The 8,315-nt window shown below is 50.0% G+C and overlaps 1 long non-coding RNA gene across 3 annotated transcripts; it reads right to left on the reverse strand.

The window, feature by feature from the left end:
- Positions 1-761: 761 nt before the first annotated feature.
- On the reverse strand, positions 762-7,331 carry LOC106730652. 3 transcript variants are annotated; one of them, XR_001367102.2, is made up of 5 exons: positions 7,080-7,331; positions 6,284-6,519; positions 4,955-5,628; positions 1,736-3,710; positions 762-1,121 (listed from the first exon to the last, which is right to left on the reverse strand). It is a non-coding gene; the product is annotated as an uncharacterized LOC106730652 (long non-coding RNA). The 3 variants fall into 3 exon arrangements; XR_004317331.1 differs by having other exon boundaries at positions 4,684-5,628; XR_004317332.1 differs by having other exon boundaries at positions 4,427-5,628.
- Between the last annotated feature and the right edge of the window lie 984 nt (positions 7,332-8,315).

Raw genomic sequence — 8,315 nt, forward strand, 5'->3', positions numbered from 1 at the left:
GGGTAATCCATACTTACTGCTCGTGCAAACATGTGGAGACCAAGCACCAAGCATTTGCCCCCCGGCCCCACCCCTGCTGTCACCACCAGTTGTGCGAGTTAAGGTGTTGGCTCTCTCAGTCTCTTTTTCCTTTTGTTTTTTCTTTCTTTCTTTCTTTTTTTTAGAACAGTTTTATTTATTTATTTAACTTTTTTTTATTGAGTTATAGTCATTTTACAATGTTGTGTCAATTTCCAGTGTAGAGCATATTTTCCAGTTATACATGAGCATGCATACATTCATTGTCACTTTTTTTTCTCTGTGAGCTACCATAAGATCTTGTATATATTTCCCTGTGCTGTACAGTATAATATTGTTTATCTATTCTACATTTTGAAATCCCAGTCTGTCCCTTCCCACCCCCTTGGCAACCACAAGTTTGTATTGTATGTCTATGAGTCTGTTTCTGTTTTGTATTTATGTTTTTTTTTTTTTAGATTCCACATATGAGCGATCTCATATGGTATTTTTCTTTCTCTTTCTGGCTTACTTCACTTAGAATGATGTTCTCCAGGAACATCCATGTTGCTGCAATGGCAGCATGTTGTCAGTTTTTGTGGCTGAATACTATTCCATCATATAAACATACCACATCTTCTTTATCCAGTCATCTGTTGATGGACATTTAGGTTGTTTCCATGTCTTGGCTGTTGTAAATAGTGCGGCTATGAACATTGAGGTGCAGGTGTCATCCTGAAGTAGGATTCCTTCTGGATATATGCCCAGGAGTGGGATTCCTGGGTCATATGGTCAGTCTATTCCTAGTCTTTTGAGGAATCTCCACACTGTTTTCCACAGTGGCTGCACCAAAGTGCATTCCCACCAGCAGTGTTTTTCTATTTAAGGCTCAGACAAACGTGTTGTCTGTTATGCTCTTTGGTTCCGTTCTTTCCCTCATTATGTCCAGGGATGCTTTTGCCCCAAACTGACTTAAACAAAGGAAACGAATGGTGTCAGATAACTGGGAGTCTAAGGCAGAGCTGGCTGCAGGCGCGGCACCGCGGGTGACTGAGCCAGACGTGATGGATGCTTTTCACCAGAGGTGAGACCTTACTTGACCATCAAATCCAGTTCTGACGCTTCTGGAAGACAAAACAAAAGGAGTCTCAAGCCAAGGCATTTTCAAATACGAGTCACTGTTATGTCAAAGTGAATACAAAGATCGTTACTAGTCTATACATTAATTTCAATTGGACATTTTACCACAATCACTTGAGAAATGAGAGTAAGTGATCTATTTCATCTGCACAGCGGCCAAGAGCTTGTGTGGTTCCCACGGGTCCGGCACCAGCTCCCCCTCCCCCAGCACCCGCACCGCGGGTGTGCAGTCCGCCCCCTCCCCATTATTGTCGAATCACCCACTCGCCTTCTTTGATCTTGCTTGTCACATAGAAATAACTCTATTTAGGGACTGTCAGTCCCTATAAAATTTATTGTAAAACTGGATGGTAGCACACAGCTAAAGTCTCATTCTGATTCAGTCTAAGATTTAGAAAATGAAGCAGAAATAAAAGATTCCAAAAGTATGCAATATTTGAATTGAATAAGGCCCTCTCCTCTGACCCCAGCCCCCAGCCCCCGGGCCCCCAGCCTTCCACTAAATACCAGCCAGCGTCCAAGCCGGCCTTGTCAGGCAGCCCCACGGTTCCAGGAGGGCTGCATCATGCATTTACATAATTGCACAAATTAGAGATACCTCGCAATGAGAGGGTTCCTGGTGATCTCTCTCTGCCCTTCCATCTGCTGGTTGCAGAATTACCAGCGCTCCCACGGCGCCACAGCGTCTCCTCTCCCGGGCGGGGTCAGCCCCGCCCGGCTGGGTCTGCAAAGGGCCGTCGGGGACCCTCCCGCGCTGCCGCGCAGGTGGCCCGGGGCCAGTGCGCACCCTCCCTACGCCTCCGCCGTCGCCTCCACCTCCAGCGTCTGCAAAGCGGAGCCGAGACCAGGTGGCGTCTCCAGACTGCGTTTATTAGGCAGCTTGTCCTCCCCACCTTTGCTTACAAAGGGCCCCTTAAGAAATTCTGGGAGGGACTTGCTGGAATTGCCTTCTGTAGACGGAAAATAGTTAATTTTTGAAGGTCTTTAGGGCAGGGGTAGCTAACTGAAACACCAGATTCTGCGCTGGTTCAAGAAGGACTTTGTTTCTCGGGGCAGAGTCTCGGGCTGGTTCCCTGGGCGGGGAACTGGGTGAGAGGCCACCCACTGGGTCCCTGCCGCTCTGCTGCCTTCGTTTGTCAACTTGCAAAGCAAGGTCTAGCCCGCCTGCTTCACGTGGTCGGTGCTAGAACCAAGTAGAATCCTTTTATGTGAGTCATAAAAGAGGTTTCTATCAACAGACAGTCTGACACACTATGAGAATGAGTGTGCATCTCGGAGGCCCCGGGACCCCGGGGTTCAGTGCTGGCTCCGCCACCTGCTTCGTGAACGTGCACGTCAGCTCATCCGTCCGATCCGATTTCACTGTTTTGTGAAATGGGGCTGACAGTCACGCTCCCTCACCTGCCTCATCTCGACGCTGCCAGGGTAGCCGGGTTAACTCGTAAAGCTGTAAAGCCGGGAAGCTGCCTATAGGCACAAGCGAGATGCCAGGGAGCGCGCCGTGTGCAAGGCGCATTCTTCATCCTCGCAGTGACTCTGTGAGGGAAATACTGCTGTTTTCCCATCTTCCGGGTGAGGAAACAGGCTGCTGGAAGAGGTGCAGAGGTTCAGACCCACCTCTCCCCGACTCCTGACTCCTGTTTGTTTGCTGTGCACACAGCCGTGCACTGTTTTGCCGTGTTGATGGTTTCTGTAAATGCCAGTTGTGTAATGACAACATGCCACTTTCTCGGAGGTGAGGGTCCTTGTGGTTGACCTGGTGACACCCCCTTAATGGCGCAACTGCAGGAAGCGATGCCAAGTAACAGCTCCTCCGGAGACCACGAGGAGGAGAGAGCAGACTTCAGTAAGCGACCCATTCATTGCCGCGTTGCCTGAGCACAGTCGTGGGCCCTTCACCACCAGACAGGGTCGAAGTAAGACCCTTGGGAAATGGAGTGACCGTGTAACAGAGCCCTATGTTAGGGCAGTAAATGGTCTCCTTCCTGGGGACCGTGGAGGAAGAGGAAATCAAGGCAAACGGGTGAGGCATGCGGCTGAATTTACAGGTGGAACGCGGACATTCATGACTCATGTAGGTGCTCAGCGCCTTCCCCTTCTTGGTAGTAGGTGAGAAATCTGTCACTTCCTCTCCTGTCTGACAGCTTTTGCGGGGAAGCAGGGGGTGACTTTCCCTGTAGAACAGACCGAATGATTCTGGATAGAGAACAGTAAGGACCAGGAAGCAGAGGGCTGGAGATAAGAACGAGGTGACTGAAGAAAGGAGACCAGGGGAAAGGGCCTGTAGAAGCGCACGGGTGTGCACCTGTGCACACTGATGTGTCGGAACCCTGTGCTGTGCCCCTGAAACTCACACCACATTGTAGATCAACCACACCTCAACAACAACGACAGGAGAGGAAGACGTCGGGGGCCGGGGAAATGAGGTGGTCGCCCAGTTTACTCAGTTAAGTAGCAAAACTAGTTCTCTCAGCTTCGGTTACTTCACAGCAACGTCACGTTCATTCCAAGCTTCTTATGCTACCGGCATCCACATCGAGTTTCCCGTCGTAGTTTACTTTCTGCGAAAATACCTTTAGCCAGAGGGTGTAGACAAAAATAGGAGAATTAATTGGGTGTAAAATTCAGGGCAGGTTTAGGTGAAATGAGAATTAATCTACAGCTAACGGTTGTTACTAACTGAAATTCATGACCATTTTAAACCATCTTTTCCTCCTTAATATTTTTTAGAGTAGAAACGGGTGGGGAAAGGTCTGGCCAGTGCTTACTTCTACAGAGTTAAAATCAATACAACTGTAAATGCTACTGTAATTAAAACCTAAAATGACCTCAGTGTTTTTCACGGAAATAAAAAGACCTCATGAATAAAGAATTACTATTATGGGGGAAAAAAGGCAGGTGGGGGAAAGGATTTTCATTTAGTAAAAGTGTTGTGTGCTCCAGGGACAAAATGACCCCCTCAACCATTTAGCAGTGCCATCTCTCAGCAGTATGGGTTCCGGAAGCTCCCGGCTAGAATTCCCTTTCTCTTGGGAAAATGATCCGGGATGCGGGGAAGGGGACAGTGAAGGGATGTAAATTGCTCACTGGGGCCAGATGGAGAGAAACGACTTTTGGACAAGAGAGAACAGAAACCTCTTCCACCAGGAAGAGTTGTCGGGTCAGATCAAGGCCGGCAAATGGCGGTGAGCAGCTGGGAGGCACTCGGTAAGACACCCGCCCCCCAGGACAGACAGCAACCTGTGTGCATCAGAGGCATGCAACTAACTGACTCCAGGGTACTTTATACCTGCCTCAGCCACCGGAGGAAAGTTCGATCAGAGTGGCTTGGGGAAGGTGGGACGGTGGTGACCGGTCGTGGCCCTAAGACGTTGCCGCAGATACGCTGTTGAATGCAGGCAACTCTGTCGGCTGAAGCTTTAGGTCAAGCCTGTCACTCTCGCTGCAGACTGCCAGGAAGTGCCTTTGGTGGTTCCTCGAATGGGGTACACCCACTCTGGGTAGAAAACTGAAGAAATGGCCAGCTAAACTCACTTGGAGACCTACCTCTACGTTCTGCAGCGGCCTCTTTGCTTCCTTACACTTTCTAGAATTTGGTAGCCGTGTCCAGCAGAGGAAACACACCGTCAGCCTGAACAACAATCTCCCTTAGCCTCTGCTGGGGTTTGTTGTTGAGTCATGAGCTCAAGCCTCAGGAAATCCTTTCTCAGGCTATCAGGTCACTGCAGGTTTGTCTTGCCACAAAGTGAGGGCGGCAGAGCTATCCAATTATCTGGTTTTCACAGAGATTCCCAGCTGGTAGCTTTCGTTTCCTCACCTGGGCTCATTTTGCACCTGGTGTGGTTGTGGCAGCCCTGTTTTCTGAAGCCGGAATCGATTGTTCCGATGACCGCACGAGCAGGTGTTGCTGTGATGACCCCGTGAACAGACGTCTTCTGCCTCCTGCTTTGCAGCCCCACTGTCCCACCTTGCCCCCCATACCTGGTACTCTCGGAACCCTTCCTCAATCCCCCGATCAGCAGCCCCCCTCAAGCAGCAGAGCTAGGGGAACCCAAAGCACCTCTTCATCGGGAAAAAGGGCCCTTAAACGGCAGGGACATTGGTGAGGGAGAAGAGGACGTACGCCCGGGACGTCAGGAACTTCAGGCTGTGGGGTGACCACTCGGAGGAGGCACGCTCAGAGCCACGGTCTAATGGACTAATATAGGAAGCAGCTACTTCCAGTTCCTGCCTTTCCCGTTTCCTCTGCGTGACTGTTTCCTCTCTTTCTCCCTTCACTTCCCACTTGTTAAATGCATGTGAGGTTCGCAAGCTCTCCGAGCAGAGTGCGTGCTTTTTTCTCATCTGCGTTCTGCAAGCAAGGGTCCTTTTTTGCACTCACATGAGCACTTTCCTTTCAGCACGAGCTGAGCATCTGTAATCCGGTCAGTCGTTCATGGATTCGTCCACGTGTCTCCGGTACTGGGCACATACTTTGTTCTAGTCCCAGTGCTTTCAAAAGAATGAAAACAATGACAGCTAAGATTTAATATTTTTTACTGTGGGCCTTCTACTAAGTGTTTAATAGGCCGAACCCCTTCACTGAGCAGTCCTGATGGCTTATCCCTGCCTGTTTTCCGGATGGATGTTGGAGTTAAGGAATGTGACTGCTCCATGGCCAGCAGAGCCCGGGTTGGCATACAGCACCTCGATGTCAGATGAGCTGTGCTCGGACCCGTAAATCTGAGGATCTGCATTTCTGATGCGTTCCCAGAAGGCATTAATGGGCCCCAGCTTTGAGAACCACAGCTCTAGGCTCCACCTCCCCAGGGGCCCCCTCTGCACCACCCCTCCGTGGTCCAGTTGCTTTAGGAAAGGTGAAATGTGTGTTTGCATTTAATCTGCAAGTCTCGCACACTGTACCCATCAGTGGAAGGGCCTGCTCTCTCAGCCAGGAGGTCGCGGCCTTGCCACTCTCCTCTGCTGGATCTGCATCTATGATGGTGTCTCGGGTTCTGCTCTTCCCTGAGGGTGGTGGAAGGGGGCTATTTTGGGTTGAGGTGCTGGTTGTTCTTGTGGCTGGCTAAGGAAGAGATTTACTCTGTCTCAGTACATCCCTGAGTGCTGCTCGTGGAGGGCTTACAAACATTCTAGGCAATGGAATCACCTCCAAGCTGCTTCTGCTCAATATACTGGGTCAGAGGCTCGCTCTTCTGGAACATCATTCTGAGTCTGAAAAGTGGAGAGTAAAACCAGCAGCTGCCCAGAGACTATTTATTTAATCCCCCGTGTAAACACGGTGACGCTGACAGCCCGTCACACGGCTGGTCAACAGGACCGAGCTCCAGCAGGGGCCTTGTCCTCATGTGAGCTTCTGGCCCTTTCCTGTGTCTGCAAACAGTGCTGAAGAGGAAACAGAAGGGAAGTCTGAGTGAGGAAACGCTGCCGACTTGCAAAACATGGAGAAAAGAATTGGCACTGCAGTTCTCAGGCCAAACGCGGCCGCCGGGGCAAGGAGGGACACGCCCTCGAGCGGTGGCTGGCTCTGTTCTCTGGCACCGAGGGCGCCCACTTTTTGTGGCCTTGGATGCGTCCTGCCTCTAAGGGAGCTGTTGACAGTTCTGCACAGTGGGACAGTTTTATGAGTCAGCCCACTCATTTTTATGAGGGTCTCCAGGGTAAAGCAGTTACACAATCTTACAGCAGCGCACTGACTCTCAGTGAAGAGCATACGATATGAACTGGGCCATCCAGGCCCGTGGGGCAGGCGGTGCCCAGCAGTCATGATGGAAGTTAAGTTTCGGGGCGACCTGGCTGGTTATGATAAGACAGGGGACTTGAACAGTGGATATGCAGGGAGAGAGAGAAGGTGACTGGGAAATGCATAACTCATGGGGCTCCTCCCAGAAGCCGTAGTTGAAGGGACAGAAATCTCGTTATCAAGAAAAAAGACCAAAACTCACTTGCTCAGACGTCTCTCAAGTGACTTCAGATTTGCCGGTGGAAGGAAATGACACCACCGTCCCCCAAATACCTGGTCAGCACTCTGCCACCGACACAAGAAGGCTTCAGGCCTTACCGTGGCTTTCTGTGATAACCCAGCTTTTCTCCAGCGAGGCGTGGAGAGCGAGGCCTCCTGTGCTTCTGTTTATAAGCGAGCGTGCTAAGCGGTGGCTTCCTGAGGAGGCAGGGTTAATTACAAACGAGACTGGGTCTTAAAGTGACCAGCAGGCTACGGAGCGGGTGACCGCCCCAGTCAGAGGCGGGCTCGAGGAAGTGAAACGGGACTTATTTACATTTAGAGTGTTGCCCAGTTCTTAATCACCTCAAAGTGTTTAAAAATTAACTTTCCTAACAGCTGCTCAGGACGAATAATGAACCCTGGCTGGGTGTTGGCTGCCGGCTCCCTCGTCCTCTGGTGCTGCCCGTTCATGATTTCAGCCTGTGGTCTTTGCCTGTGTCCTTTTGCTAAACCCTGGAAATTTTCTCTCTGTTTATTTGTTAAGTCTCCTGAAAAAGCAATTTTCTACAATTTCACCAGCGTTGCCAGCACTCTCCGGCAGAGCCGGCTGGACATGCGCCGTCAGCGTCAGCGATCACTGCTGAACTTTCCTCTGCGTGCGCCGTTCCGGTTAGACCGGTCGGTTATCAGAGGGTTACTGTGGGTTACACATGCCGGACAAGAGGGGCGACCCCAGACCCCAAGCACTTCTCCCACGGCCACGTGGCCACTTAAATGGGCGTGGGTCACGACTGAACACCTTGCTAATCAGCCAGCAGGAATGACCAGAGCAGCTGGGATGACAGATGCAGGTGTCGCTGGCGTTTTTTTTTAAAAATCACGTTTTATTTTAACACAATCTACAATTCGACTTAAAATTCTTACAGTTTAGAACCGCAGTCTCCAACAGAGGAAAGAAGATATCATTTGCGGGTGGGCTGTGAGTGATAATTATGTCCCCTGCCTTCCACAAAGCGCTATTGTAAAAATTCCTACGGTTTTTGTCAGCTGTAAGGTAAACAAGCTGTTTTGACATGCCATAACTTAATTCCATTATTTAATATTTTAATGATGCGTTTACCCACCATTTGTTTTAATTTTAAAAACGGAAACTCTATAGAACATCATTCCTTTAAAATCACTACATTTTTCTTTGTGGGCAATAATCGGAAATGCAAAAACCTTATTTTAAAGAAAA

Source organism: Camelus ferus, chromosome 35 (assembly GCF_009834535.1).
Source record: "Camelus ferus isolate YT-003-E chromosome 35, BCGSAC_Cfer_1.0, whole genome shotgun sequence".
NCBI lineage: Eukaryota > Metazoa > Chordata > Mammalia > Artiodactyla > Camelidae > Camelus > Camelus ferus.